This window comes from Mercenaria mercenaria, chromosome 4, assembly GCF_021730395.1.
Source record: "Mercenaria mercenaria strain notata chromosome 4, MADL_Memer_1, whole genome shotgun sequence".
Classification (NCBI taxonomy): Eukaryota; Metazoa; Mollusca; class Bivalvia; order Venerida; family Veneridae; genus Mercenaria; species Mercenaria mercenaria.
This window is the reverse complement of record NC_069364.1, coordinates 14,657,230-14,685,209: the sequence shown is the minus strand read 5'-3', so window position 1 is coordinate 14,685,209 and position 27,980 is coordinate 14,657,230.

The following is a 27,980-nucleotide window of genomic DNA, read 5'->3' as shown; positions in this document are numbered from 1 at the left end:
GCTGTATCGTACAAAGTAAAACTGTGTCCGACATGGATGTGTATGTTGAAGACATTCATATGGCTTTCTCCACTCCAGAAACATTATAATTTACATATTGTAGGCTAGTGATATAGAAAATATATCAATCATTTTCTTATATAAATTGTTTCGTCTACCATAGACATTTTTATTTGATATAAGTAAACCTGATGAGTTTATATGATACCAACTACAATATATTAAAAAATCGTAAATGAAATATATGATATACATACGTATTGAAAGGTCATTACTATATGATCACGCTGTCAGTACTTCTTTTATGAAAAGATCATTGATGTCATTTAAATTTTAGGTAAAAAAATGAAATATACATGCATTTTCATACTTACTTGCATTTTCATACTTTACCACTTTGGAAAACATTGTACTGTCGCAAACCATCTTGTAATTATTCATTCGCAGGACTGTAGTGTTATTACCAATAATGTAGACTTGAATACGTTATACAGTCTACATGTACATCATTTAATGATTAACTTGGTGAAAATTAATGGAAAAAAATACTGTCAGTTTCTTATCATTATTGATTACATATAATACGCTTTTTATATTGTAATGGGTATTGTGATTGATGCTGTTCGATTTTGTCGTAATTTACCGATATTCAACACATTGCATGTTTATTCGTCTGAAAATATATGCTTTGCTGATGAAAAAGATTTAATTAGATAAAGAGCTCACGTATCCTTGCCCTTTTTAGATCGTATCAGTTTAATGACATTTTTGCCATTTACACTGATTTGATGTGTATAATGGGAGTATAGCATTTCTATGCCTGGTGAACACTTGTAGAACAAAGGCAAATGACTTTTAAGTGCCTATAACTCATTTGGATGATTATTTCCTTTTATGATTTGAGATGAATCGAATAAACTATTTGAATTTTCTCTGCGTTTATATTTGTCATTTTTACTAGTTCTTAATACATATTAGAGACTGGTAATTAAGGTTTCTAACCATTAAACCTGTTTTTTTATTATTTGAGGCTACCCATCAGTTAAATCAACTTTTTCTATGTTTGAATATTTTCAGCACAGAACATGCTCTACGCAGGACTGTAAATTTATATCAATTTTCCGATATCATAAAGGCACTGTTGACAACTAAGAGATAAGAAAGTTATTTAATGCTTCTGTTCTTGCTATCCTTGTCAACAGAAAGAGATTCATATTCATTCGTGTTGTAAACAACAATGCCTATATCACGCTTAATTGATGTGATTTCATTTATTGACTGAACGTCTGCACGGCATTATTGGAGTTCGGCCAGATATACAGGTGAGCATAAGTACTTTGCTAAACACTGAATATGACCTGCCGTTTAATCACTGGCAATTGCAGGTATTTTCTCTGACATTTGCATACATCAACACTACTCAGACATGCTTGGACTGAAAATAGATCTAAAAACAGCTACATTTAATCATTGAGATCATATGTATTGGTCTAAGAGGGAAATCCACTTTGAAAGAATGCAGATCTTTAAATGTATACATGCGCGCGCGCGCGCTCACACACACACACACACACACACACACAAACACGGACGGACACTGCGATTTTAATATACCCTCCTTCGGGGGCATAAAAATACAGAAGTAACAATCATACACAAACATAAATTAAGAAGGACCACAGCAGAACACTGCCTTGGAACGGTCAGTGGCAAACCCAACGCTGGGATTTTAAACATGCGCAACACCTCACCTGTAACGGGATAGTCAGCTATGTTTTGTAGAAAAAGATCTATGATTTATTCATTATGTTTTACTGACTTAATTTAAGGAAATAGGTATAGAATGTGCGATAAGAAAGTGTTATAGCTATCACTGTCAACAAGAAGAAATGCAGTTTTATTCTTGTGGTAAGATAAACATGTCAGTTTTTATTAACATGTATTTTATTGAAAATTTGCAAGGAATCACTAGTCAGTCATGCAGGTGATATTATATAGATGATATCGGACTCTCCCCGTACTTTGATTAAGTGTTGTTATTTTTTCTGGTCCTTTGGGATCATGGAGTCCATTCAATATAAGTTCAATAGAGTTCCGCTTCAGCCGGTGCTACAGGGCGTGAGAGGTGTTGCACATTTCATTAACATCGCATGAACAGACTTAAACCGAGTCTGCTGTTTTTCTTCTTGGTTGCATTCTATGCTTCCAAAGGATCTTTTTACAAATGATTAAATGATAATTTGTTTTTGCATACTTCTGTAATTGCATATTACGAAATAAGCAATCCGATTTCTATTCCTAGACTTCTGATTTCATACTAGTTTTGCCTTGCCAATATATGGCTTTCACATGTACTTCTGAGGCATAATTCTTCTTTTTTCTAGTTTGCGTGAAATTGGAGCGACATAACAGATTATACTTGCTTGTTTAAGCCGACAGAATGATTTTATTTATTGATTTAGTACATACAGAACAGGAAAGAAGTAATTTTCAAAATATATGGCATAAAGTAGCGGGAAGAGTAGTGTTATTTGAATACTTAGGACGGCTCAATTCCGTATTCCATACCGCTCAACAATACTTCAGACGGCATTAAATTCAATAGTATGTAGAACAATTTGTAAACGTTGGTATTATACAATAATTGGAATTATCCTTTTTTTCAATGACATATAAAAGGGATAAATATTCTTGTTCCGTTTAGTTCTTCAGTTCTTCGTGTCTGTAATGAAATAATTCAACTATAATTAAAATCTCTGTTTAAAAAGACTATCAAACATGGACAGTTTTCTTCATTCATATGAAACATATGTGCCTTATCCGAATGGTGTTTAAGTTAAATACTTTATATTTATACAGATATAACACTATCGGCACTCTCCCAAAAATGAGTATACGAGTATATATGCGTGTTGGTAAATGTCATGAAAAGAATTACTGAAATCTCATACTATCACAATATATTATCATAAGGTGAGTTTAATGACCCACTGGTAATTAGGAGAGGCAATAATGAATACATTTTCTTCTATAATGTGAGTAAGTTAATCATTAACAAAGATATGATTTCATCTCAAACTTCCATCTCAACTTTAGAGACACATACAATGATCATTGAATTTTATCATCTTTGAAGAAGACACTATTGGATTTAGTTAAAGTCTTGTGATATAGAGATTATTTTGTTTTGATTTTTATTCTGACGATGAAGGTGCTTCTCCGAGCATTTTTCAGGAATTACTGAGCTTCTCGGTAGGACCAACGACCTTTCGTAAGCAACTGGATGAATTACTCACGTGAAAAATTCTACACCACAAGCAAGACCATCTTAAAGCTATACATTGATAGAAGTTAAACTTAAACACATTTTAAGCTTCACCATCCAATGATTAAATTGTTCATTTGTTTTTCGTTTTGAAAAATAATTAACAGTTTCTATTATTATCATAACTCACAACATATATTAGGCTTTTTGTATTGTTAAGGTAACTGTGATTGATTTGTAAGATTTTTGTCGTAATTTGTTGAAATTCAATATGCTGCAAGTGTGCGTGCTTTCCTATGTCAATCGTATCTGTTTAATTACATTTTTTGCCATTATTCTGATCTGATGTACGTGTATATTGGCTACTCATGTACATTACCTGATGAGTATCAGCAGTACAAAGGCGAATGACTTGAAAGAACCGATCAGTCATTTTGTTCATTACTTTCTCTTTTTTTTTGTAATTATTTGATGAACTGTATTTGACCTTTCTCTACGTCTATATTTGTCATTGCTGACTGAGGAATTAAAAAAAACATCAGAGACTGGTAATTAGGGTAACTTAATCATATAAACTGGTTTTATTATGCGCGGCTAAAATGCTCCTCGTCAGTTAAATCAACTTTGTCTCATCTCATTAAGTTGCCACAAGAACTGTGACGCCTACTTTTAGTTTAAAACATCTGCTTTACCTAAAATATTCTACCTGACTTTAATTAACATCAATTTCTCGATTGAATTTGGCACCGTTGACGAATAAGAGATAATAAAGTTGTTTTATGCTACTACTCAAGCTATCACTGTCAGCAGAAGGAGATTCATCTTTATTCGTGTGATAAATAACAATGAACACGTCATGATTAATTGGTATGATTTTATTTATTGTTTGAACGTCTGTGCGGTATTACTGGAGTTTGGCCAGTTATACAGTTGAGAAATGTACTTTAGTGATACAGAATATGACCCCCGTTCTTTCATAGGCAAAGACACCACTAAAATTTGCTTACGTCAAATGGCACGCAATTCAAAAATGCTCCGTGCAAAATGAATGTTATCTGGAAAAGCTGCACTCAAAGAACACATCTGGCCCCAAACGTTCTTATTTTACCCTATCTTGTTCTTATATAAAGACAGATACCAGAGAAGCACATTGTAAAACAAAAAAAAAAACCTCATGTAAAAATATATCAATCGAAGTTCACGGAATCATCGTAAACGTATGCACTTAATGAACAAGGGAAACTGAAATGATCTTTCTTTATCAGTGCTGTGGTAGTTTGTGCAATATATTTCTGCAACGGCAGTGGACTTATCGCATTACTGCATGACAACAAGTTCAAACTTCGGAAGCAGAATATAGTAATATTTTAGATAGGGCACATTTTCCAATCATTCATATATGTGAATGAGCAGCTGTTCAATGTTTTACCAGATGTGACTGAATTGTAAAATACTGGATATTGACTTTATAACAGTTACTCTCTGCAACAATAATATCACCGCCATTTACGTAGACGTATATACATGTTCATGACAGTGGTTACAAAATCAAGGAAAACTGGTTACTAGGTAACCTAACTTCAGTAATATTAATACAATACGGCTTTTAAAAGAGTAGCTTATATGTCTTAGTGCATATCTGTTGCCCTATTTAGCATTATTAGGGGTAACGCATAAAGAGTCACATATGAAACTTCAAGAGAGTAAATTGTTACCTCTGTATACAAAAAGACGATACTTAGTTCAAGGAAAGGGATTTTGTTGATTAAGGACAATTTCTGATTTGGGTTTCCGAAGAACCCGGTGCAAAATGTGGCTAAAACCATCGGTTTTCCTTTCATCATCTTAGTTGATAACGATGATGTTACTAGCTTTTACATATTAAAAAATCGATAAAATTTCGGTTTCACACACGTTTTTCAAAGAAAATACTGATGTATATCGTTAACATGTCAAACAATTCAAAACAATTAAGTTCAATTTGGATATTACATGGCTTCTCCCCTTTTTTAGGGGAAATCATTAACAGCTGCTTTATGCACTCTTTGGATGACTTCAAAAACATATGGTTCCTTTTTAGCTATGAAACATTTAAATTTTGGCCGGGCTATGTGAGATACCGGGAATCAATATGCGGTATTAGCTATATGTCAGTGTGTGAAATGTAAACCAATACAATTTTAATCAAAATTATGTCGTTACAGAATTGGGAAATGAGAGATACTTTTGTTTGTTTGTTTGTTTTGGGTTTAACGCCGTTTTTCAACAGTATTTCAGTCATGTAACGGCGGGCAGTTAACCTAACCAGTTTTCCTGGATTCTGTACCAGTACAAACCTGTTCTCCGCAAGTAACTGCCAACTTCCCCACATGAATCAGAGGTGGAGGACTAATGATTTCAGACACAATGTCGTTTATCAAATAGTCACGGAGAACATGCGCCCCGTCCGAGATGAGAGATACTAGAACAATATAACATATAACTATGTTTAAAAAGATAGCATACGTTTTAACAACACTTATATCAAAACCTCACCCCAGTGTCTTGACACTAATTCAAATTATGTCGGCAAATTACTAAGAGCAATCCTTATGCGAGGTTTGATGATAACAGTGCCAGTAGTTAAGAACTACTGAAATTGAGAAACTTCACATGAAACTTTAACAAGCACTATAAATGATATCTTAATGTTAAATGCGTGGAAAAAATATCAGGCTAGATATTATTGTCATGGAAACATGTATGTTTTAACATTTCTTCGTGTGGCGTTTACAAAATATACACATTCTAAAATAGACAAAAATAGAAATACTAGTACATATCACAAAGGTACAGATATAAGGTTTCAAAATCAAATTAATAATTTACAAAATGAATTTACCACTTTTGCCTAATTCATTAGTTATGTCCTTGTTCCGATTGTATTTAAACAATTTGCAAATGACAGCAAACATTTAAGTTCTAGTAATCATTAATATTTCAACAGTTGCTCAACTTATATGAAACAACCAGTCATGGCTGTGAGGAATGATCAGTTTACCCTGAACCTGTTTTCTTTCTGTCAAAGTGTCTATACTGGAGAAAAAGCCAAAATAACTCTTTTAATATATTTGATCAGCGTACGGAACACATTTTAACTTGTTTTGAAATATGTTTGAATTTTCATACTTAAAATTTATCAGCTGTCTAGCTTGTAATATTGCAGCTGATAGCATCTATTTCACCTTTATTCCGGAAACTAGAAAGAAGAAATAAAAAGTAGGTTAATTTAATTTACTATTAGAAGCTATCACTCTCTGATATTGTAGTTGACATTTGAAGCTAAAACTTTGCCGTATGTTACCATTTAAGTCCGGCCCCTTGGTGAAATTGTCATTTATTCGTCGCTCTCCAGAAGAGACTATATATCAATATTTTATAAGCCTTATTTAGCGTTTGGGAATATTTTTTCATCCTGCTTTTGCAATAACCCACAACAATTGCACCTTGGAGGAAACATGATTTTATTAAAACCATATTTTGTGTCAGTTCATTTTAAACCGCAGTCTGAGCTGAACATTTTTGTTGAGATCACAAATTTAATATAGCTGAAGAAATAAATTATCATTTGACAGTTTCAAATTTGTTTTGATTCAGATGAGCATTTAAACTTAGTTTAGAAATTAACAAAACATTATATTTGTTGCATTCTTATTTCTATCTTATTTTACAATGATAATGCTGTCCGCTTCTATTTCACGTTCTCACTCTTTACTTAAAACTTTCCCCGAAGTGGTTTAATACTTCCCTCCACTAATCAAGGCACGTATTCCTATCCATAAACCTCGAAATTGGTTTTAAGGTAGGTAAGTAGGTAATTAGGTAGGTTTGAAGGTACTAGACAGATAAATATTAAATGCTTTGGATTCAAACAAAAACCTTGCATTGTTTACAAGAGATTATAAAGCCAATGGACACGTAAGGCCAGCGATACACTAAACTGTACTGGACGACTGATAGAAACATAAGGCTAAAACAAGAAATCCCAGGCATGGCTTGAAACTACAGATATACCATCACGTGCAGGTTCTACTAACTGCGTCACGAATTTCACGAATGATTTATTTTCACTTTAAATGTCGAAAGTAGTTTTTCACGAAAGTGATTTAGTGTAGCACACAATTTTATCTAGCTATAAACCACAAAACTTCTACCTCGCGAGCGAGGAAATATTATCAGAATCACTGGAATCATTGCTTTTAATCTTTCAGTATACCAAAACATGTTAATCGTAACAGTCCAGAAGCCAGTCACTGTAGTAATAAAAATACGCGCTATGACGGTTTTATTCCGATTCTAATAAGGTTAATTAAGGTTACGATTGCATTAGATATTTATAACGTAACAAATTCGCAAAACCCATTTTTTCTTACACATCCGGAGCAATCCAGGGATGGGAATCCGGAACTCATCATCAAGCCCATCCGGGGCGGTGTGATTCTAGCCTTAACAGCATGTGCTTTATAGAAGGAAAACATGATAATATTACCATATTAATTGCATACTCATTTTATAAATATTTGAAACTTCCATACGTATACATGTTTGCGTACGTGTAGTTAATTCCTATATAAAAATACGCTTTAAATACTCAACTTTCAAAATCTGTCGGTAATGTCATAAAACAAATATGATAATATTTCAATCAACTGAGCCATTAGTTTCTTTTGATATTGTAAAAGCGTCATTTCAATCAGTTCAAACATCACTTAAAACATCAGTTTAAACACCAGCAATTATTTCGGCCAAAGTCACAATTGCATAATATCACGTTACTGCGTGTACATTGATGACCGCTAGACGGCGCCTTTTATGGAGCAAACTTACGATGGAATGACTTTTTGAGCGCCGTTATGTTATGTTCCATGTTTGTTATGCGGGCTATTCTGCGCACATTGTGATGAATCAGTGTTTCTTGTACCCCTAGCAGTTTGACACTGTGAGTTATGTGGACAAAGTGTCATGCTGTGATGTGCAGCAATTTAAGGAACCATGACGGAAAGAACAATGTCTTGCTTGTACCGTTGTTTGATGGTTATAAATTCGGACGGCGGGTATAAGTGACGTAATGCTAGTGTGACTTGAAATGAAATGAGTGCCGTTGTTCAAACGTTTTTGTTCGGGGGTTTGCTATCTGAATGAAATGAGCTTTTACACTATGATGGTACGATATGAAATAAAATAACGATTCACTTGTTTAATATGTTTATTTATTTGAGACTATGCGACCGAATTTTAATATTGTATATGTGTTGCTAACTTACGTTAAGCCGGATCGCTCTCGTACAGGTAAGTCTACACGTTATAAAGTGGTGTATCTTTAAGGCTATATATCGAGAATATTTTGCAAATATCTGAGTTTTGGCATCCTAGCGCTTCTTAGAATATAAAAGATAATCTTTCTTATACGTGTACTCGAACAAGCATGAAATTGTAATCTCTATATTGTCTAAAAGATAATTTGTTAGCACAATCGACGCGGTATGTATAAAATAGTAAGAAAGAGTAAGAATTTGCAATATCAAAGATCAATATGCTTGTAGCTAGAACAATTAGTAATGTTTTTTTCCAAATTCTACTTCAGTGAGTTGAATGACGAATTCTTCGGTTCACATCTTTCACTGATATCGGTTTCTATGCAATCTCATGACTTATCAAATTGAATTCATTCGCAGACTTTGGCAAGTATTATTCTCCATTTCTTTTAAAAACAGAGCAATAGCTGATAATGCGAATTTTACCAGTGGATGAACTTGTCTAGACTTTATTCGTATATTCGTGTTACCATACGAAAGTCATCAGCTTTAATTCGTAGAAAAATAAATAACAAACACGTGCAAAGTGAATTGCTAATGGTTAACGCATGACGCTTTCTGATCTTCGTTGAATATATATCGTTTGCAGGAATAATTTCTTTGCTGATCTAAACTGTTTATCAAGAAAGCCATGTGATCAAGATTTACTATCCGCAAGTATGGGTTAATAAAAATCATTGGGTTGTTTATTGGTATGGTACTGTCTGTAACAGACAAGGGAACAAATGATCTTCTTTAAACTTACCATTTAATATGAGTACAAACAATATCATCTAAAGTTGTCTGACACACAATTGATGATGTGACTAGTCAAATAAATACCCAGGCGAAAGGAAATACTAGTATTGTAATATTCCTTCAACAGCTATGTCGCTCTGCACTAAATACGGCATATCATATTCTTATATCTGCAAATGTTTCCATTATAATCTAAAAAAGTCACATTGTCTCGATTAGTTAATGCGTATATTAATAAGAAATTAAATATAATTATATACACATGTGTTTACCTAATAGGCTTGCTATAACTCTATACATTTTATTTTATGTTGTGTACATTGGAGAACTGGACCTTATGCTCTATGTATACGTTTTCCTTAAAACAGTCTAGTATTTTGTCATTATAATGTAAGAATGTATCTCAAATTGAAATAATTTTGTCTATACTGTGTTGTCTAACTAGATGAAGATAGGGTAAATGTCGGATTGAAATGCTCCAAACACATTTAAATCCCCCTGTTCTTTACGAGGTTATGAATGTTATTTTACGTGTTTGTCTTGTATGTTGGTTGCGATCATTCCCTTCACCATGCAACGATTTATGCACCCCAGTTAACACACACTTTTATGCCTCGCGCTTTTGACTATTCCCTGCTTCTGCTCAGTGCTTCTAAAGAGTGTACTCTTATCTTAAATTATTGAATAAGAGTAAAACAACCATTAAATCGGTAAAATTAAGAGCAAATATCCTCTTAAATTTACACGTTTTGTTTTCAAAATAAGTTTCTCTATTAAACAGCCGAGAATAGAAAGAGTAATTGTCCTTCAAAATCCGATTAGTTAAGATATTACTTTGCTACAAAAAAATCATCATCATTAAATTTCACAGACGGCAAGACTAAATCGGTATTTCAAGTGTTAAATGATATTTAAGCTACGTTTCGATAACCCTATAATCAATTTTAGCATGTAGTGGAAAATTCTCAAATGGGTTATAAGCAGTAAAAGAACACATAGCTTGCTACCAGAAAAAAAGATAAAAGGTAAGGTAGATTTTCCGAAAGTATATAGCACCCTAAACACAGCATAGAGCCATGCATCGGAAAGTAGGCCCACAACAAAGAGAAGCTGTAACGGAAAAAATGTAGACGGGTTGCTTCAATAATTTAACAAGAGGTACATTTTAATCATATTGTATGGTAAGTTCAGAAAAAAGGAGGAGAGGTAGATAAAAGGGTCGTGTGTATGGGGAAAGTGGAAAAAAACAAGGATGAATATTTAACAGGGAAAGCTTCTTTCCTAAAAGAACATGGAAAAATATCAAACAGGAAATGCGACGTTCCAAAAACGCAGCCTCCCCAACACGAAACTCACAGCACGAAGATGTGCACACTTCCAACACACACATAGCAAACACACGAGGACAAAACGAACAAATAAAGGAACACTGTGGGACAACGCCTTGTAACAGTCAGTGGCCAAAACCCCATTGGGGAGCTTAAACCATTTATGTTGCGCACCCAGCCTCACTCTTACCTAAGGTACCACCATATTTCAAAGTCACGGGACAGTGTAAATAACAGTAATTCAAGCCAGGTGAGTCTCTAACACACGCAATGGAAACAAAAGGCATGACATGTAAAACACAAAAATGCTCCTGATAATTATATAAAAAACAAACCTTAAGAACCAAAAAAAACGTATGTACTCAATGCAGAAGACAGAGCATCAAGAGAAACACCCTTAAGGGCCATAAGACTGCTTATCACAGAGTCCTCCCCCTCTTCCGTCAGACATAATCAAAGAGGGAAGCGTAGTGTCCAAGTGTCAACGGGTTGAACACTAAACATGAAGTGTGTCTAGAAACAGTTGGGTCGTAACCTCTTTTAATAAAACGTTTTATAATTTTACCAAATACAGTTGGAAATTACCATGACCCAAAATCTGACGATGTTTGTAAGCCACATCTCCATAAAATCGGGTTTTGAAATACCTTCTCGCAGAAGTGTCTTTAAATTACTACTGAATTTTAAAACCAAATCAGAATTAAGTAGTATAGTAATTGCCAATTAGATCACACTTTTTAAATTTAATTAAAAAAATATAATTTATAAAAAATTTTATAAATTATTTAATTAAAACGTATATGTTTTTAAAAACAACTTTTTAATTTAAAATCAACAATTTTTTATAAATTATATTTTTTTTAAAACAACTTTTTAATTTAAAATCAACAATTTTTAAAAATTATATTTTTTTTAAAACAACTTTTTAATTTAAAATCAACAATTTTTAAAAATTATATTTTTTTTAAAAACAACTTTTTAATTTAAATTTCTATGTATTACGTCACTTCCTTGTACAATGTTCACGTTTATTTTTAGATTTAGTTACTACATCACTTCCGTGTACAATGTTCACGTTTATTTTTAGATTTAGTTACTACGCACTTCCATGTACAATGTTCACGTCTATTTTTAGAATTAATAGAATTCCCATGTATTATTACCACTTCCGTGTACAATGTTCACGTTTATTTTTAGATATTACCACTTCCGTGTACAATGTTCACGTTTATTTTTAGAATTAATAGAATTCCCATGTATTATTACGTCACTTCCGTGTACAATGTTCACGTTTATTTTTAGATTTAGTTACTACATCACTTCCGTGTACAATGTTCACGTCTACTTTTAGAATTAATAGAATTCCCATGTATTATTTACGTCACTTCCGTGTACAATGTTCACGTTATTTTTAGATTTAGTTACTACATCACTTCCGTGTACAATGTTCACGTCTATTTTAGAATTAATAGAATTCCCATGTATTATTACACTTCCGTGTACAATGTTCACGTTTATTTTTAGATATTACCACTCCGTGTACAATGTTCACGTTTATTTTTAGATATTACCACTTCGTGTACAATGTTCACGTCTATTTTTAGAATTATTAGAATTCCCATGTATTATTACCACTTCCGTGTACGATGTTCACGTTTATTTTTAGATTTAGTTACTACGCTACTTCCACACATTTTGAAATAGTATAGGAGTCGTTTTTAGGTACATTTTCATATTATTTATTAAAATAATTTATAATTGTTTGTTCGTTTTGATTTACATTCTTAATATTTAAAACCTTATACAATATGTCGTACAGCGATACTTTGTTTTGTAACATCTTTATGAAAAATAAACAATAGTAACCACAGAGCGCACTTGATTTGTCTTGACATTGTATGGTTTAAATTAAAATACATATAATATAGATGAGTTTACAAAATAAAATATATTGTTTGAAAGAAAGAAGATTTACTGATAATATAAACCCCCATTATGTTTATAACAAAAAACGGAGAAAAATGATAAAAGCTACTTGTTCGTCTTGTGGAAAATGAAAGCAAAATTTGTTAAAAGTACCATCAAAGCAGGTAATTGAGATATCATAAAGCAGTGTTACCTTTATTACCTAAAAAGGGTTAACACTTCCAGGATATAACTATTGTGGACAGGAAATCCTTTAGATAATGGACCTCCCTATCAACGAACTGGACGAAGTATGTAAGACCACGACTTTTGCTATGACAGCGGTGTAAAAAAAGGGTATATGTGACAAACAAATGCTTTCCAACTTAAATAACACTAAATCAAAAACATTTGGAGAAAAGATTGCAAAACATTTAGTTGTGAAACAGCAATTAATATGAAATATAAACTTGGTCTTGGACAAAAACGAAAGTCAAAAAACGGGAAAAGGGGGTATACTCTGCCCCGAAATAAATTGGAGTGATGAATTAGCAGAAGAATTACACAAACCATTAAAAGAAAATTTAGGAAACGAAGAGTGATTGTCAATGATATTGATGATACTTGGTCTGCCGATTTAGTTGACATGCAAGCTTTTTCAAAATATAATAAAGGTGTAAAGTACTTGTTAACCGTTATTGATATATTCAGTATATATGCTTGGGTTATTCCATTAAAGAATAAAACTGGAGAATCTGTTACTGAAGCATTTGGAAAAATAATTTTAGAAGGACGATTACCAGTAAATTTATGGGTAGATGAAGGAAAAGAATTTTATAATAAAAAGTTTGAATCATTTTTGAATAAAAATAAGATTAATATGTATCATACATTTAATGAAGGAAAGGCTGTAGCAATAGAAAGATTCAATAGAAGTTTAAAAAGAATAATGTGGAAATATTTTACAGCAAATAATACTTATACTTATTTAGATAATTTACAGGAAATGGTTGATAAATATAACAAAACAAAACACTCTAGTATAAAAATGACACCAACCAAAGCCAGTAAAAACTTAAATAAAGGTACTGTTTACTTTAACTTATATGGTAATTTAAAGATACCAAAGAGCAAAGCAAAATTTAAAATTGGTGATCGAGTTCGTTTAAGCAAACTTAAAAGACATTTTGAAAAAGGATATACACCAAACTGGACAGAGGAAATATTTATAATTTATAAAATTAATAATACAAATCCAAGAACATACTCTATTAAAGATTTAAATAATGAAATTGTTCAAGGTTCATTTTACGAACAAGAACTTTTACCTACTACACAAGAAGTTTTTAGAATAGAAAAAGTTATCAGACGAGATTATAAGAAAAAACAAGCTTTAGTAAAATGGAAAGGTTACAATGAAAAATTTAATAGCTGGGTTCCATTTAGTGAATTGGAAGAAATTTAAATTGAAAAATATATTATATAAATGAGTAATAAAAATTTAATTTCTAATAATGAGGGACTCGGTAGCCCCCGCGCTGCCGCTGGAATAGAAACAATAGATCAATTAATTATTCACCTAACTAAACTAGCTGCTGCTTACAGAAAAAGTTATAAATTTTGTGGGAGAGTAAGTACTGGGTTATATATTACAACAAATATCTTTAGTTGTTCAGCTGCATTAGCGCTTGTTCCAGCTATTCCTGTATTTGTAGCAGCTGTTGGTGTTGTTCCATCAGTAATTACCATATTTATTAATAGACTAAAACTTAACGACAAGAAAGCTATTTTAAAATTACATCACCACAAAATAAAACAACTAATAACAAAAGCACGGATTGCGGCTTTAGCTGTTCATAATCCTAATGATCCTAGAAAAGAAGAAGAGAAAAAAGTTATTCAAGATATTTTTTTAATACTGTTAGAAAATGCAGAAGAAAACAATTATTTAATGCCCTTTGAAAGATATATGAAAGAATTTAAACTTAACGGATATAAAAGTAAAAAAGAAGAAGAGTAGTATTAAATTTTACGTGTGTATTTTAAAGATTTTTTTCTATAAGTATATTATATATAGATGGTTAATAGAAAAGTAGACAGAATGATTATGCCAAAATTATCTAGCACTTTAGGAGAAATAATGAATCCAGATAAAAATTCATATAAGAAAGTTCTTAAAAGAAGAAATGTTATTAAATCAAAACTTAATCAAATAGTTAGCGATGAATATAAAAATCATGTCATTGATAAATTACAAAATGTTATAGATCCTTATCTTTTAAAAAATAAATTATTTAAATGGGAATGTGGTTGTCTATTAACTGAAGAAGAAAATACTGTACCCTCGGGTACTAAAACCTCTGGTTTTAAAAAGTTATGTGATTGTCCCAGACCAAATAATTATCGAAACAATCCTAAAAAAGTTATTGTAACCGATTGTGATACTAGTGAAGAAAAAACATATAAAAGCAATTATGCAGCGTCTAAAGACCTTGGTATTAATTCTGGGTTAATAACAATGTGCTGCAAAGGAAAAAACGGAGTAAAATGTGGAATATCAAAAAATAATGGAAAAAGATATAAGTTTAAATATTTTATTTCTTATTAAATTTTATTTCTTCTTAAATTTTATTTTTTTAAATTTTTTTATGTGCGTTTTTTCTTAGAGAATTTTTTTCTAAATATAATATATAGATGGAAATTGAGAGATCAAAAAAACAATATTATAAGAAATTTGAAATTAAAATTGAATATAAACAAGATCCAAAGAATCAATTATATTTAACTATAAACGACTCTTATGAAATACTTAAATCTGAACTTAAAACTTTAAAAGGTATAAAAATAAACGTTGTTTTAAAAATAACTTTTGTAAAAATAAGTGCAACTGATACAATATATAAATCAGCCTATTTCCAATCAAAAGCTTTAGAAGTTATTAACAAAAACGAAATAAAAAAAACTTTACGCCAAGCCTTTGACGAAATAATAAACAGAATTGGTAACTGGATATCTGAAGGAAGCGGCTGGCGAATAGAGTCAGTCAATGCTCATTATATAAACAGATATAAATATGAGCCTTTAGCCGCTTCTAGTTATCTAGAATTGCCAAAATTATTACAACATTCAAAAAAAGGATTAATAAATATAAAGAACAATGACAATGAGTGTTTCAGGTGGTGTCATTTGGCACATAAATTTCCTGCTAAAAATAACTCTAAAAGAGTTTCTAATTATAAAAAATATATTAATAATGTTAATTACACAGGAATAAAATTTCCTGTTACCTTGAATCAAATTCCAAAAATAGAGAATTTGAATAAAATTAATTTTAATGTATTTGGGTATGAAGAACCTTCTGGTGTCTACCCATTATACATATCAAAGAGTGGTTTTGAAGACCATTGTGATTTATTATTAATAGATGAAAATAGTAAAAATCATTATGTCTGGATAAAGAATTTTAACAGACTAATGAATACTAAATCAAAAAATGGTCACAAATTATATTTCTGCAAAAGTTGCCTTCAGCATTTCACAAAAGAAGAAATACTGAATAGACATAAAGAAAATTGTCTTGTTATCAACGGGACACAGGCTATTAAAATGCCTCCTGTTGGTAGCAAAGTACAATATGAAAATTTTCAAAAACAATTAGAAGCACCTTTTGTGATATATGCTGATTTTGAAGCATTAACTGAAAAGGTATCTAGCAGTCAACCAAATCCAGATTCTTCCTTTACAGAAGAATACCAAAAACATACAGACTGTGGTTATGGGTATAAAGTCGTCTGTTGCTATGACGATAAATATACCAAACCAACCCAGGTTTATAGAGGACCTGATGCTGTATATAAATTTATAGAAAAAATGCTTGAAGAAGAAAAGCATTGTAAAGAAATATTAAAAAATAATTTTAATAAAGACTTAAGAATGTCTATAAAAGACGAAAAAGAATTTAAAAAACAAAAGTTTTGTCATATCTGTGAAAAAGAATATATAGAAGATTCAATCAAAGTAAGAGACCACTGTCATATAACAGGAAAATTCAGAGGAAGCGCTCACTCAGAGTGTAATATTAATTTTAGACTAACACATAAAATTCCTGTTGTTTTTCATAATTTAAGAGGTTATGACAGCCATTTTATTATGCAGCAAATAGGGAAATTTAAAAAAGAAGTAAATGTTATTCCTAATAATATAGAAAAATATATGGCGTTATGATTAGCGATTTAGTATTTATTGATTCGTTTCATTTATGTCGCATCACTGGATAATTTAGTAAAAAATATCCCTAATTTTAAATATTTATCCCAAGAATTTCCCAAAAGTAAAATTAATTTATTAAAAACAAAGGGTGTTTATCGTTGATTATTATATGGCATTCATTCGATAAATTTATAATACAAAATTACCTTTCCAATAGAAGAATTTATTCTACATTGAATGAAACACATATATTCCAACGAAGAATATGAACCACGTGGGAATATTTGGAAAAAAATTAAAATAAAACAATGGGCGAATACCTGATTTATATTTAAAAAACTGATGTCTTACTTTTGACTGACGTTTTTGAAAAATTTTAGGAAATATGCCTAGAATATTACAAATTAGACCCCTGTCATTATTTTAGTAGTCCTGGATTAGCCTGGGATGCTATGTTAAAAATGACAAAAATTAAATTAGATTTGATAACAGATATTGATATGTATCTATTCATTGAAAAAGGCCTTAGAGGTGGTATTAGTTATATAGCCAATCGCTATAGTAAAGCTAATAATAAATATATAAAAAATTATAATAGCAAAGCTAAAAGTAAATAACTAATGTACCTTGACGCTAATAATTTATATGGTTGGGCCATGTCTCAGTCTTTACCCACAGGTAACTTTAAATGGACAACCGAAAAACAATTTAAGAAATTAATAGCAAAGGGTAAAGGGTAAAAGTAATTTTATAGTTGAGTGTGATTTAGAATATCCAGAGGAATTATGGGATTCTCATAATGATTACCCATTAGCCCCTGAAAAAATTAAAATACCAGATGAATGGTTGTCCGGTTACAGTAAAAATATTAAAGAAAAATTTTATAGTTGAGTGTGATTTAGAATATCCAGAGGAATTATGGGATTCTCATAATGATTACCCATTAGCCCCTGAAAAAATTAAAATACCAGATGAATGGTTGTCCGGTTACAGTAAAAATATTAAAGAAAAATTTAAAATTGGAAATAGTGATGTAAAAAAACTAGTTCCAACTTTAAGAAAAAAAAATTACATTACAGAAATCTTGAACTGTATACTCAGTTGGGATTAAAAGTAACTAAAATACATAAAATACTGACCTTTGATTCACCTCCTTGGTTAAAAAAATATATAAATTTTAATACTCAAAAAAGATCTGAGTCAAAAAATTCTTTTGAAAAGGACTTTTTTAAGTTAATGAATAACTCTGTATTCGGTAAGACTATGGAGAATTTACGCAAGAGGGTTAATATTAAGCTGACCCATGATGAAAATATTTTATTGAAGTATATAGCAAAACCTTCATTTGTTAGTTCAACGATGTTTAACAAGAATTTATTTGGTATTCATAGAATAAAAGAAAGTTTGTTATTAAACAGACCTTCTTATGTTGGAATGTGCATTTTAGATCTATCAAAGTACCTAATGTACGATTTCCATTACAATTATATAAAAGAAAAATATAATGAATCAGCGAAGTTATTATTTACTGATACTGATTCATTGTGTTATGAAATAAAAACTAAAGATGTCTACAAAGACTTTTATAAAGATAAAGAGCTGTTTGATAACAGTGATTATCAAATTAATTCAAAATTTTATTTCAATGAAAATAAAAAAGTCATTGGAAAATTTAAAGATGAGGCTGCCGGTACTCCGATAACCGAATTTGTTGGATTACGGAGTAAAATGTATTCTTATTTATTAGAGGACTCATGTGAGCATAAAGCTCAGATTAATATAAAAAAATGTAAAGGAATTAAAAAGAGTGTTGTGAAAAACACACTTACCCACAAAAATTATAAAGATACTTTGTTTAACTCAACACAAAGTATGCATAAATTTAAAGTTATAAGATCAAAAAAACATAATGTTTCTAGTTATGTTATAAATAAAACGTCGTTATCATGTTATGACGATAAAAGATTTATTCTTAAGGATGGGATTACTACCCAAGCCTACAAATAAAAAACAAGATTTATACATCATTACGATGTAATTTTTTTTAAAACATCTTTATGATGTGATTTTAGAAAGAACATAATTTCTTATTTTTTAAGCATCTTTTGATGTGATTTAGAAAGAACATAGTTTCTATTTTTTAAGCATCTTTTTGATGTGATTTTTGATTTTTTAAGCATCTTTTGATGTGATTTTTGATTTTTTAACATCTTTATGGTGTGATTTTAGAAAGAACATAGTTTCTTATTTTTTAAAACATCTTTATGATGTGATTTTTGATTTTTTAAGCATCTTTATGATTTAATTTTAATTTTAGAAAGAACATAGTTTCTTATTTTTTAAAACATCTTCATGATGTGATTTTTTATGATTGTTTTAGGAGAAACATAAGTTTCTACTTAAATAATAGAACCATAAATTGTTAATTGAATATTTTTAACGTTTAAAGAATTAATGGAAATAATATCATTCATTTTAAATTTATTAGCATAATTAATAGAAATAGATTCATTTTTTCTCTTTGTGTTTGTATCATAACTTTGAAGAATTACATTTTCTTTGTTTTTTAGTTGTAATTTAGCTTCTCCTTTATCTAATTTAATTGCATCAACAAGAATAATTAAAATAGAATCATGCTTGATTCTTACATTATTACCATTTTGAACTAAACCAGGACTAGCATTTACAGTTTTCCATTGAAATAATCCACTATCAGTATCTTCGGTATAACATGTTAAGAACAACGGAGGTTTTCTTATTATTTGTCTTTTTATTTTACTTACTTTTTCGTTGATATTATTGAATATTGCCATTATATTAATTATTCCAGTTAATAAAAATACAGTAATTAATTAAAGTTTTTAATTTAAAAGTTTACTTTCTATATAATCTACATATTCCTCCAATATGTAGAATTTAACATAACTCTTTGACATAAGATTAAATGATACTTCTATAGATGATGAATCGTCATAAGGATGAATGTCAAACATTGTCCTTTCTGTTAAATAAATTTTAATTTTTTTTGATTCTACATAAAATGTTTTGGAAGGCATCACTTACAACTATCTACGGGTGTTATATTTACACTCCCACCGGGAAATTTACCTGTAAAACCATCTTGCCACCACCCTAAAAAAGAAAAATGTGATATTGACATTTTTCCACCTGATCAAACGACATTAAATAAAACTAATATCTATTATAAAGTTCCAGCCTTTTTAACTGAAAACACATTTTTTTAATAACACATCTGGTACAGCTAGTTTATATTCTTGGTTTGTGTTTATAAAATCTTTATAATCTACGACATTACCAGATTTCAAATTAAATGCACCAAAATAGCCCGCATCATTATTAATTACATTTACATATAATGAATATATCCAGACACTGTGGCGATCAAAATACTTTTTCATTTTTATATATGAATGTGGTGTCCAGGAATCTGGTAGTTCTGCATCATCATAACCGCTGTTATATTCAAAAAGAAACACTTCACGTTTTTTTACTTTTTCCAGTTCAGATTTATATTCTGCAAATTTATTTTCATGTTCAAGAATTACTTCAGCTAAATCATCAACTCGTTTTGTTGTAGCAACTTCAGAAGCAGATAAATTATCAACAACACCTTTTGTTCTAGCTAATTGTGTTTCTTGTTTTAAGAAAACATTTTTTACTTTTGTAATTTCTTGGGTATTAGTAGAAATTACTTGGGTATTAGCAGTAATTGATTCTCCTTGTTTAGCTGATATTTCAACTACAGAGTCCAGATCATTTATTATTTTTTTAATTTTATCATTAAATTCGTTGATATCTTCTTGTAATAAACCTGTAAGTGTACTTAATTCCGCATACTTTAAATTATGACGTGTGTCAACAGTACTAATCAAGATCCGGAGTTGTTTCTTTAAATTTTCTAGCTGATCATTAACTGTGTTAATTGCTTCTCCTTGTTTAGTTGATTTTTCAACTACAAGGTCCAGTTCATTTTTATGTTCTTCAACTTTAACATTAAACTGCGTTATATCTTCTTGTATTTTTTTTGTAATATTACTTAAGTCTGCATACTTTAAATTATGACGGTTGTCAACAGTACTAATCCAAACTCGAAGTTGTTTTTAAAAGTCATCTATTTTAGAATTAAGCTCTTCTTTAAGGTTATCTAATGCTGTGTCGTGATCATCACCTCTTTGTGAAGCTGCCTTTTCCAATTCAGATTTATATTCTGCAAGTTTATTTGAAATTAATTCTAATAAATCTTTATGCTTATTTTCAGTTTCAGTATTTAGTTTATTTATTTCTGTTCTGATTTCTAACTGATACATATTTTGTAACTTTTTCTCGGCTTCAATAATCTTGTCTTTTAGTTCTTCGTGTTTAATCATACTATCTTTTAATTCTTGAATTTGAGTGAATAAAATGTTTAAATTGACTCGAAATACTTCTTTTATGTTTTCGTCTGTCAAATCAGATTTCTCTTCAAGTTCTTTAATAGAATCAACCATAGCTTTCATTTCTTCTTCAATTTTACCTTGTAATTCAACTATTAATAATGAATTCTTTTTAAAATCTTTTGTTAATTCTTCAATATTCTTTACTTCTACTTCTAGTGTCTGTTTTATACTTTTGATATCTTCACGATTATAATCATCTATTACACCTTGAACTTTTCTAAACATAAATCGTCTCGAAACTGCATCGTTGGGTTTATCTGGATTTCCTAGGTTTATAAGGTTATTACCTCCCATATCTAATGCTCTGTTCATTGTGTTATCAAGTTCCTTATTTCTGTGAAGATATGATTCCGATTCTTTTTTAAGTTTTTTGAATTGTTTTTTAGTAGCATAATCACTTAAATCAATATCAAATTTAACTTTACTTACGCTGCCAGGAATTCTTTCTTTTGTGTTATTGAACATTCCCATCTATATATTACTAGTAAAGTTTTTTCTAAAAAACTTCCTTGGTTTGTCAATATATAAGAAATCATATTTTTGATTTGTTGCTTTAGCAAAAGAGTTAGGGTTAATATTTTGTTCATTACAAATCATATCATTTTCTCGTTTACTTGGACTTTCAAATAAAATATAATGTGAACAGTTAATCCGAATATCTTTTGGTGTTTTATAATAAGACTGACTTAAATAAATAACACAACAGTTTTTGTGACGTCCTTGAATGACGTATTTTGTTATTTCATTCTGAACCTTTTTACCTTCACATACAAAATCATCAAATATTACTACTTTTTGTTTTTCTGATTCAAGATTCTCACAAGGTTCAATTTGGTTGGGATCAGCTGAATATTCAAGTATTTCATTTGGATCTATTTTATTTTTTTCTGCAATTCCATTTAAAAGTTTAATTAAATCCTGATATTTAGATTGTTCTAGGTTTTTAGCATACAAGTATAATTTATCATAATATATAAGAGGTTTTCGAAGTATATGCATTAGTGTATTTGTTTTTCCAGATCCAGAAGATCCACATATTAACATTCTAAAACATGAATCCGGCATAAAAGGATAATGTTGTTTAAAGTTATTGGATTTATTACTTTTTGTATCATAATTTGGAATTTCCATTTGTATATTATATAATATAATAATATTACATTATTTTACATTATCTTACATTATCTTACATTATTTTACATTATCTTACATTATTATATAAATGCAATCAAAACTTAATGAAATAAGAATAAGAAAAAACTTAGTCGGGCAAAAGATGAGGGCTCTTAGAGAAGAAATAATGAAAGAAAAAATTAGAAAAGCTACAAATCGTGATATGTACACTGAAATTTATAAACCAATTACTGAAGGAATAGAAAGTCAAAAAGAAGAATTATCAAGTCAGTTAAAAGCATTACCTGGAATTAAGGAGCAATTAGCGTTACTAGGTGATGAAATGAAAGACATACAAACATATCAGGGTTTACCACAGCTATTCCAAGAGCCACTACAAATTACAGAGTCTCCTAAAGATAAAGAACTGTTGAGGGAATTTGACAAATGGGAGAAAACTATACATGAAGTAGATTTGGATGCTGGTTTGGATACTGATGTTTTAAAAGAATTTGGATATTCCAAACCGTCTAAAATGCTTAAATTATTTACTTTAGATAAATCTAATCCTGATAAAATATATGAAGACACAGTCCAAAATATAATAGGTAATATAACTATGAATATCGTAAAGCTAAACGGTCCAATAGCTAGCAAATCAAGATCAAAAGATCTAAATAAACAAGAAAAAGCAAAAGAATTAAAACATGAACAAGACGAACTGATAAAGTACAAAAGACGGTTGATAGATACTTTTAATTTAGCTCCTACATATGGACAAGGAATAAAACATCATAATTCATATAAAGTTTCACCAAATGGACATTATGGTAATTTAATTATTAACTTAAATAAACTTTATGGTCAAAACAAATTAATTGCTAAAGATAGAATAACTGGAAAAGAAGTAATAAACACTAAAGTAGATAATGATTTGATTGATTTGATTAATAAAAGATATAACAATAATAAAAAACATTCAATTCATTCTAGAAAAATATTTAAAGAATTAACAGAAAAATCAGGATTACCTATCAATAAAAGATCTTTGAAATTTAAAAAAGTAATTAGGGGACAGGGTTATAACGTTTGTCCATGTAATCCAGAAGAATTGGTTAATGACTTGGAGTTAATTTGTGGTTCAATTGATGCTGGAAATAATAATGAAGAACTAAAAAATGAAGGTATTAGTATAATTGATGAATTATTAAAAATAGATAAATTATTACCAAAACAACATGAAATGTTATATAAAAATATTTTTCTTGAATATATAAATGGAACAAAAAATTGTGTTAAGTTCTGAAACAGTTAAAAATTACGAAAATAATACTCCGAGTGATTTTACAATCAGATTTGGTCGTTCTTTAATTTTAGATAAAAATAAAACTTATGGTGTCGGTTTGTGTAGTATTAACACTATGACCTATTCTTGGCATAATATTAGTGATGAATATGACAATAAAAGAATTCGTTATAATAATGGTAAAGAATGGAAAGATATCATATTTACAAATGGTTCTTACAGTTACACTGATATTAATAATTATATAAGGGAAACATTAATATAGTAATGATGATTATGAATTTGATAAATCATACATTGCTCAATAAGTTTAGAATTTGATTAAGTAGTTTTAAGATTTTGATTTCAATTAAGATAATTTTATGTTGGATTTAGAATGTCGAATTTTCATACATTGCTTGGATTTGTAGAAAAAAGCATTGAGAAATACTGAATGGGGAACTAAATTACCAAATAACTAATTCTATAGATACATTTATATCCATTGTGTATCTTATTGATAATTGCTTGTTGATGGTAATTTCAGTGATATTATCATGCTTTAAGTACTGCAGATCTTACAAGAGGTTTCCATTTACAAAAGAACCTCGGATAATTGGATATTACTGAGTTAATAAAACTATGATAAATTCAATAAGAGATATATATTACAGACATATTTGGTAGAATAATTAATTTTAATGGGGTTGAAACAAGTTTTACATTAATATTAAAAGAAATTAATTAAAACTAAAGTTTTAAAACTTTTATTAAAATTTAGTTTTATGTAATGGAGAAAAAAGTTTATGATGAGAAAAAAGGAGTATTTGTTTATGTTAATGCTCTTACAGGAGAAGAAAATATACATGGTTCGGGTATCTTTGACACTATAACGAAATTGTTTTCAAGTGGAGTTGCATCTGCTGGAAAAAAAGCTCTGGAAACAGCAGGAAAAGCAGCACTAGAAAGTGGAACAAAAAAGATTGGAACGGAAGTTGGAAATTTAGCTGCAGCGAAACTTATTGGAAGCTTCACTGGAGATACTAATAAAATTGTTGAAAAATTTAAAAAGAAACCTGCTCCGGCAGTTGGTGATTTAATTGTTAAGGAATTACAAGAAAAGAATAACAGTAAAAATAATGAGGTGGATATTCATACGAGAATAAATAGAATATTGTCAGAATCGGGGGCTTTAGCTCCCTATGGGCTTAATGCCCGTTCGGGGACGCGTAAACGTATTAATAGATTAATTTATAAAAAATAAAATAATATATAATATATACATGTTTAGAACAAAACAATATTGTGAAAGATATGAATTAACTCCTATTCAATTAGATACAGCTTTAATATCTGTTTTAGGAGCTAATGTTAAGCAACAAAAAAATGGATATCACTTTACAATTAATGACAGAAGCTCATATTTTGATTGGTTTAATGCTTATTTTGAAGTAAGTTTTGAAGTAAATAAGCTTGACGGTAATAATTATGCTGGTGGAGATCAAATTGCTTTAATTAATAATGCAGCTTCATTAATTTATCAGTTAAAGGTTTTACAAAATGGGAAAATTGTATATGATTGTGATAATTTATACAAAGTAATAAATGTAAAAAAATTTAGTTGAATTGTCTGAAGATTATGCAAAAACAACTGGAACAAACGAATATATTTATTTAGATACTACTGCTACTGCTGAAAGTAGGAATGACCAAGCTGGATATAATAGTGGTTTTGCTTCTAGAAAGTTATCAATCCAGGGTGGGAATGAGGTAAATGCTAATATTCCACTAAATAATTATTCATTTTTTCAGGGTTTAGAAACTAATATTTTACCTCCAAGTCAAATTCAAATAACACTGCAACTGACGAATGATGATGAATTAATTTTTAGAGCTGGCGGAGACCCAGGTAGGGTAATTGTAACAAAATTAATTCTATGGGTTCCGCGTTTGATTTTTAATGAATTTGGACTTAATCTAATTGTTGAAAGATTTACAAAAGCAAGGTGGTCATACCTTCGGGAAATGATAACACAATCAGCTGATACACAACAAAGTAATATAACCTTTAGAATAACAGCTGGTATAACAAAACCACAACATGTATTTGTTTATTTACAACGACCTAACAAAAGTAATTCACAAATACATAATCCACATTTATTAGATACATTTAAGGTAAATGTTGATAATAATAATTGCACTTTGAGCACTTGTCGTCTTGAAGTTGGTAATGGTGTTTTTTATCCAGAAACAGAATACACAAGTATATCAAGAATATATGATGATGTAATTAATTATTATTATAAACAAAATAATAAGACTACTGGAAGTCTGTTAAATAGATCAAATTTTTTTAATTTATTTGGATTTGTTCATTTTAACTTGGAATATCAAAAGGAAGTAATAACAGAAGATCCTAAGCATATTACATTAACAGCTAAATTAAATATTCCACCGGCAGCCAATATTCGTGTTTACGCAATTGTATTGTATGAAAAAACAGTTGAAATAAATACTATTGGAAATGAACTTGTTAATGTTTAAATAAAATAAAATTAAAATTAAAATAAATATAAAGTATATAATGTCATCAAATTATATTGAATATAAAGTTAACCTTACAGATGGACAAAAGAAAAATTTAGCACAAGCTTATAATAATAAAACTTCATATAATTTTAGATTAAAATATGAACAACTGCGTGGAAACTTTCCTTTACTTTTAACAAAAACACAAATTAATCAAATTGAAAAGTCTATTAGAAATAAGAAGGGGTTAGAAATTACAATTTCAAAAAAACAAATGTCCAGTCAAGGTCAAAATGGTGGATTTTTAGGAGTTTTGGCTGGTTTGTTAGGAAAAACAATTCTTCCAATGGCAGCAAAAATAGCTCCAAAAATATTAGCCCCTCTAGGTATCGGTGCTTTATCAGGACTTGCCAGTACTGGTGTTAGTAAGTTACTTGGGAATGGTATGATTTCAGTAGCTAAAAATAAAAGAAATATGATAATACCATATGTTACACCTGAACAACAAAGACAATTAATGGGTTATGGTATAATTAAATTAACACAAAAACAAAAACAAGATGGTGGGTTTTTAGGTATGTTAGCTGCTAGTTTAGGAATACCATTAATTACATCTTTGTTAAGCGGTAAGGGATATGGTCAGGGTATACAGATTGATTCTCAACGAAGACCGTACAGACGAATTCCCATATTAAAAAAAAAATAAAATTTATAAACAAACCAATTTCTAACTTTGAAATAGAACAATGGGTAAAACAATTAAAAATTAAAAACTTTAGGGGTGTATTTAGTAGAAATAATTTACTAAAATTAAAAATAAATGACGAGTGTGGAATAATCAATTTAGATGACTCTGTTGGACCTGGAACACATTGGGTTTGTTACTTGAATAATTTGTACTTTGACCCGTTAGGGCTTCCTCCACCAAAAGAAGTAATTAATTACATTCCAAACATAAAATATAATAATATACAATAGCAAGACAAAACAAGTACACTCTGTGGATATTATTGTTTATTTTTCATAAAAATGTTACAAGACAAAGTACCGTTGTATGATTTATTGTATAAAATACTAAAAGTTAACAATCAAAGAGCAAACGAACAAACAATTATAAATTATTTTAATAGGTTTTAAATTGTTGTTTAAAAAAATATATGTTTTAATTAAAAAGTTGTTTTTAAAAAAATATAATTTATAAAAATTGTTGATTTTAAATTAAAAAGTTGTTTTAAAAAAAATATAATTTTTAAAAATTGTTGATTTTAAATTAAAAAGTTGTTTTTTAAAAAAAAATATAATTTTTAAAAATTGTTGATTTTAAATTAAAAAGTTGTTTTTTTAAAAAAAAATATACGTTTAAATTAAATAATTTATAAAATTTTTTATAAATTATCTTTTTTTAATTAAATTTAAAAAGTGTGATCTAATTGGCAATTACTATACTACTGAATTACGACAGTAAAATTTAGCAAATTTACGTTCATTTAAATCCTCAACATGACTACACGCTCTGGCAAACCGAATTGACAAATGTATATCCCATAAGATGTAACCTGAGGTACATTGCCGTCCAAACGGGGGAAATTTACAATACTAAAATTAAAATCTTACCTCTTGTTATAAACCCAAAACAAACAAACAAATAGTGTTTTTAGGAACATACACTGCTCACGTAGAGCTAATAGATATTTCACTGACTATTGGTTGTCCACAAATATATGTCATACATAGTATTCTAATAAAGGTCTAAAAAGAAATTCACCAAACACGGGCACTTGAATGTTTAGAACA